The following is a 7157-nucleotide window of genomic DNA, read 5'->3' as shown; positions in this document are numbered from 1 at the left end:
CCACAATTGGTGGTGTAATTACTCATGGACCATATAACTTGCCCTTAATTTATTATCCTATTGATCCATATATTCCACCTCCTGGATATCCACTAATTCCTCTACCTGTATATTTTCCTACATTGCCTTTTGGCTTTGGTTTTGTAGGCAATGCAAATAATGGGTCAAGGTCTGGTTACAAGGGAAATAACAACTTCAAGTCTAATGGTGGTTACAAAGGCAAGAACTTTAATTCTGGAGCATCAAGACAGAACAATAATGGTAGCTAGTTTGCTAATACTCAAAGCAGGACAAATGTTGTTATAGAATGTCAAATTTGTAACAAGAGGGGTCACATTGTTGGATACTGCTTTTAGAGGAATAAAAATGCTCATTCTTATGGGTTTATGGTTGAATGTCAAATCTGTGGTGAGAGAGGCCATGTAGCTTTGGAATACGTTCATAGGGGAAATTATGCTTATCAAGGTCAACCTTCACCACCATCTTTGAATGTTATGACAACCTAACAAACAAATCAATTCAGTCTTAATGCCTTACTTGAACTGTCTTCACTGCAATTATTGGATTATGTTGATGATTCAAATGTTATATCCAACTGTGAAGGTTTTTTACTTTTAGCTAATGCTCATGATATTGAGGAACCTAAACATTTTAAGGCAGCTTCTTCAAATATCCAACGGCAAATGGTAATGCAAGAGGAATTTGACTCTCTTAAAGCTTAGGGAACTTGGCTTTTGGTTCCATCACCATTTGATAGGGTTATCATTGGCAATAAGTAGGTTTACAAAGTGAAAAAGAACCCTGATGACACTATATCCAGATACAAAACAAGATTTGTAGCTCAAGGTTTCATTCAAAAACATGGATTGGATTTCTCAGAAACCTTCAATCCAGTAGTGAGACATACTGCTATGAGATACTTGCTTTGGTAGCACAATATGGTTGGTGTTTTAAACAATTCGATGTGATAAATGCATTTTCGCATGGTGATCTTGAAGAAGAGGTATATATGAAGCAGCCACAAGGTTTCTTAGATTCTGAGCATTCAGATTATATTTGCAAACTTGTGAAATCATTGTATAGACTGAAACAAGCTCATAGAGCTTTGAATTTGAAGTTTACAAGTTTTTTACCAGCTCTTGGGTTCACAACTTCATTGTTCAACGCAAGTTTATTTGTTAAGGTTGAAGATAGAGATGTTATCCTTCTTTTATTGTATGTTGAGACGTCATACTTACTTATTCTAATCCAACTAAAGTGCAATTAGTTATTTCAAGCCTGGTATAAGTATTTGATCTCAAGGACATGGGAAAACTCACATATTTTTTGGGATTACAAATGCAGTACTTAGAGGATGGCTCATTGTTCATTAATCAATCTAAATATACTAATGAGTTACTAAATAAAGCTGGAATGGAGATATGTAAACCAACCTCTACACCATCAAAACCACACTCAATTGCTTATGACTAAAGAAACACCATTTTCAAACCCTGCACATTACAGAAACATTGTGGGTGCTCTTCAATACCTTGCCTTTACAAGACCTGATATTGCATATTATGTTAACATGGTTTGTCAGTTTATGATAAATCCTATAAACTCTCATTTTCATTTGGTAAAGAGAATTTTAAAGTATTTGCAAGGAACTGTTACCAGTGGACTAAGATATACAAGATCTTCTGATTTTCATATTTCTACATACTCAGATTCTGACTGGGCAGCAGATATCAATACTAGAAGGTCTATTACAGGCTATATGGTGTACTTAGGGTCAAATCCAGTTTCTTGGCAATCAAAGAAGCAATCTATTGTTTCTAGAAGTTCAACTGATGCTGAATAAAAAGCCTTAGCATATTGTGCTGCAGATGTCTGTTAGATTCGAACTTTACAAAATGATATTCATCAAGTTATACCTACGCCTGCTTACTTGCATTGTGATAATCTCTCTACCTTAGCACTTACCTTGAATCCTATTTTTCACTCTCGAATAAAACATTTAGACACTGTCTGTCATTTTGTTAGAGAAAAGGTTCAAAAAGGTGATCTGGTGGTTTAATACATTCCCACATATGAACAATTACAGATGTTTTTACCAAAGGCTTACATAGTCCCTTTTTTTTTCCGACACTGTCACAAATTGAACTTGGGATCTCCTAGTTTAAGTTTTTTTTTTTTTTTTTTTTTTTTTTTGGTGCGGGGGGCCAAGGGGGGGCGAGTAATAACTATAGTGCCATAAGATTGTGACATTTGTCAATCATCAGTTAGTTAAGTTTGTTAAAAGAGCAAAGTTAGTTAGGGGGTATTGTAGCAATTGTTGGTATAAGAAGAGTCTCTATATAACCATGTGTGTAATATTCATTTACTACAATGTAAAATATACAAGCTTTACATTTCTAAAATCTCTCTCTCTTCTTCCCGCCTTTCATCTTCTTCTTCCTTGGTTCATTTGTTCTTTCCAATTGCATAGTTATCAAAGTGAATGTGAAATCTTTCCTCCGCGAATGCGCCTCAAAAGATCATGTCTGTTATTGTGTTATTGTAGTTCAAACCTCGCGTACTTCAAACACAAGCTGTCGCATCTTGATGCCACTTTAAATAGTTGCGATGTCCTTCGCAACCTACCCACCTTTGCCAGATTCAATAAATTTGATGACAAATTTCCAAAGTGTTTCGAATTCGCAACATAATCTCGTATCTTTCTTCACTATATCATATTTGATATGTTGCAATTGTCCAAATCTCGTTCAAAGTTGCTTAATTTTTGGATTTCCCAATTGTGAAGAGTGAAATGGCGTCCTATTTTCATATCTCCTTTGTCCTAGATCTTCATCCCTAACGACATGGTGCGTGTTTCACTTCTCTCTCTGCCTTATGTGGAAAATTAATGTTCAAAGCTTATGGAATTACTCCAATTACTACTAACGTTATCTAAGGCTACGTCACATCACTCCGGTTTTTCCACCATCATAAGTGCCAATTTACATGTAGCCGTTGGATGAGATTTTAAAGCCTATCAGCTGTCCATTGCCCGTATCATCCAGTGATACGTAACGTTTAAGAAATTTCACATATAATAGGGAGATATCATCTCATCTCCTAAGGCTCACGATATCAAATACAAGAAGATATCATCTCCCAAGCTTAATTCTTTGGTTATATCATTTTATTTTGTTAATCCAAATTGTTGACTTAACAAAACACCGCTTGCAATTTTCTTTTGGGTGGTGAATTTTCAAAGATATTTCACATATAATAGGGAGATATCATCTCATCTCCTAAGGCTCACGATATCAAATACAAGAAGATATCATCTCCCAAGCTTAATTCTTTGGTTATATCATTTTATTTTGTTAATCCAAATTGTTGACTTAACAAAACACCGCTTGCAATTTTCTTTTGGGTGGTGAATTTTCATGCACTCCATTGTACCATCCACACACATTTTTTATTTTTTAATATTCATTTTCTTTTCTTCAAACCCTAAGATAAAGATAAAAGGATGGAAGATCAAACAAATATTAAAAAATCAAAAGATGTGTGAAAATCAACAATATTTCCTTTTGAGATGCTTTGGGGCACTGTTCTAAAAATCTCCACCTAGCGCCGCCTAGACCCCGCCTAGGCGTTAGGCGGCTGACCACCGCCTCGATTAATGCCTAGGCGTTTGAAAATTAAGAAATGACACATAGACCTGTTGAGGTGCCCGTCTAGACCGCCTAGGCACCCGCCTAGACCGCCTAGGCACTCGCCCAGACCTGCCTAGGTTGCGACTCACTTAAGTAAAAAATAGATAACTTTCATTTTCATTTTATTTTTTCAATGAATCGTAAGAGACTTGTTAAATACTTAAATGAGCACACATTATATGCTTGTTCCCCATGTTTTTATTATGTTCCATGCACAAAAGAAATTCCCTGATACTGATAGTACTCTTGGTTAGTAATATATAGCTTTTTGGGGTGTCATAATGTATGTTCATCAACAGTTTTAAAAACAATTTAAACTATTCAGGGTGTCACAATAGATCTTATTTCGAAACCAAACTTTAAATATTTGTTGTTTATACGAGCCTTAAGAGGAACACTGACAACAGCCATTTAAGTATATTAGTATTAAACAATTGATACACGTGTTATAACATAACGGTAAGACAACATGCTTTTCTGAAAAATTTCTCACAAGCAGGATACATGCATGAACTCTAATTTATACAGTAAAATTCATGAACTGTGCGCTTGTAACCATGTAACTAATTGAAGAACTTTAGTTTAATTCATATACGTATTGCACATTAATTTACATATATACTGTTGATGGTTAAGTTTTTTTTCCTCATTCCTTATTTACAGAAACACTGAAGCTTTCTTTGTTCTCCTTCAATCCAAAATACAAACTAGAAATTGATAACTAAAATATAAACTTCAACATGTACATGGTGTGCAGAAGCATGCAGTTAAGAACACATGATGACATAGATGGTAAGACGCATGCATGGTAGATGAGTAAGACATGCAGCATATATGTCAACCAGAAATTAGGGCTGTGGGAGGCTTAAAGCCAATAGGGATACAAGAGATGACATAAATAGCAAGCTTGTTTTTAAACCTCCTCAACACCAGCACCTTCCCTCCACCCCAGTGAAACACTGACAGGATTATCTTTCGGATCATCGGCTTCTCCGATCTGCCGCTGCTGCAGTCGTCCTTACCGGTCCTCATGGATCTCATCTTATCTGTTGAACCACCACCACCAGCGGCGGCAGCTCCTTTATGATTTTTATCATCTCCACCTAATTCCCAGTCAAGAGGATAGCTCCGCAGAAACACTCTCCTGTTGGTATAGTCCTCATCACGAAAGCTTCTTGTTCTCATTCCATTATTTCCTTGAAATCCTTTGGCTTTGGAATCCATAACTAAAAAAACAAGTAGCTAATTAAGCTTTTATAAATATATACAGAATAGGCTACAAAGTGACATAGCAAAAGATCACCGGGGGAAAAGACAATATTGTTTAGATTATTAAAAAATGATTGGTTAGTTTGTTTTTTCTGGCTTTTCCAATGTTCCAAATGATCATTGTACCTCTTCAATCTTATATAATTAGGATATTATTATATTTTCATGAATCCCCCAGCGTACTCTATGCGTTGTTATACGTGTTATTGGGGGGCTGATATTCCGATGATGTTTATATAAATTATCAATACACACTTGTTTTTCCTCTTTTTTAATAAAAGTGTGTACTGAGAATATATACATGAGTAATGCTAGAGGGATAAAATTTAGAGACAAAATTTGCAAACTAAATAATGTGCCACCAATTGGAATAAGCAAGTTTATCAACGTTTAAGTAATAAACTAATTATCAACTTCCATGGCCTTTAGTTTCTAAGATTTTGTCTACAAATTTAGTCTTCCTAGCATTATCCTTTATACACCTTTCTTTTATGGCATTCCATATGTTTAAATTTTATTGGTTGTTATCTAATTATGTTTTTTCCTTCTGTGAATTAGATTGGTATCTGTCTAAATTGTTTTGTTTATGTTTTCTTCCCTAAATAATTATTTTTTCTTTTTGTCAAAAAATAATTATGTAGTTAACTTTGTTGAATATGCTTTTTAATTCTCACACAGAGCTAAGTACATAGCATCAAACTCACGTAAATGTCACAACAAAATACATATCATTTTCTCTTTATCTTAAAATATAAGCGGATACTAATATGAGTCACCTAATAGAAACTTTCATTAATTATTTACTTTTTCATTTATTTTCTTCCTTATTTTTGTTTCATGAAGATTCTGCCACTTCCCATTTAGATTGAGCTAAATTAAGTTCTAGTAGTTCACTTTGGAGCGAGGTTACAATCTTTTAATATCACAAACAATATGATTAGGATACTAAATTCATCTAAATACGGAGATAAATTGACCATTCGCATGGTCTCCCTTAAGACTGACCTCTTTTCCAAATGAACTGAACCTCGATACCACATTCATCAAAGAGATATGGCCATCTCTCTAGGTTGCGCACCCCCTTCACGATCGTTCTATTCGTGCTTGAAAAACAACCCCATCGGCTCGCTCCTTTTAATGGACATTCTTAGCGGCCATAAATCAGATCGTGAAGTCTTTCGGACCCTTAGTTTCACTTGGTTAAGGCAAAGTTTCAACCTGCCTCCACCGAATATAAAAAAAAAATCTTACAGCTGCCTAACCTGTTGACATCCCAGAAAAGAGAGTCATTATTTGTCACATCTTCAAATTTGAGAGAAAGCTTTCCTCTTATGTCTCAAATTATAGGCATTGAAGCGATCAAGCAAGAGAAAGAAAGAAAACTATTGCACACGCCCCTCATTCGCCCTAATCGAAGGTAAGGCCCAAATTAGTGAAGCACACTGCTCTAACTAATTTGACTAAATTCATGCTCACATGTAGTACAATTTCTATTATGAAATTAAATTCATGAACATATAATAGAAATAAATAAATTTATGTCCTCAAGTTTGTATACTTTCCTCAGTTGTAAAGTTATTGAAATAGAGAAACTACGTGTGGAAGACAAAAAGAAGTGTTGTGCCGTTGAGGATGAATCCTACTTTCTGCACTCGCTTAATACAAAATTAAAACTTACAAGCCACAAGGGAAAGGGCACGTAAAAACGGAGTGGGTGGAATTGGTGCAGTCATTCGCAATGACAAAAAGAAAGTTACGGTGGCAACTGCCCTTCCTCTTACAGCAACTCTACCCGTTCCTCCTAGGCGAGGAGGTGGAAGGCCTAGGCGGTCACTATTACTGGATGAATAGTAATTGCTCTAGTGCCATTTGCCTGGGCAATCACTATTCATAAAACATATAGGGCGGGATGAAGAGGAAGGTTCCGGCTCTGGGCGCGTTATCTCCTTTATTGTTCTTTATGGAAGAGTAATGCTAGGTAAACCAAATATTTTAAATCAAATTTGCAAACTAAATGATTTGGTTGTAGATGATTGGATTATTAATTAAGTGTCGATTAACGTGTTTGGTTCTTATTGGTGACACATTATTTAGTTTAAAAAATTTGGCCTCCCTAGCATTATTACTCTTTATAGAATACTCTTAGGTTTTACATAAAACTTAGATATATATATATATATATATATATATATATATATA

This window comes from Pyrus communis, chromosome 14, assembly GCF_963583255.1.
Source record: "Pyrus communis chromosome 14, drPyrComm1.1, whole genome shotgun sequence".
Classification (NCBI taxonomy): Eukaryota; Viridiplantae; Streptophyta; class Magnoliopsida; order Rosales; family Rosaceae; genus Pyrus; species Pyrus communis.
This window is presented reverse-complemented; position numbering follows the sequence as displayed.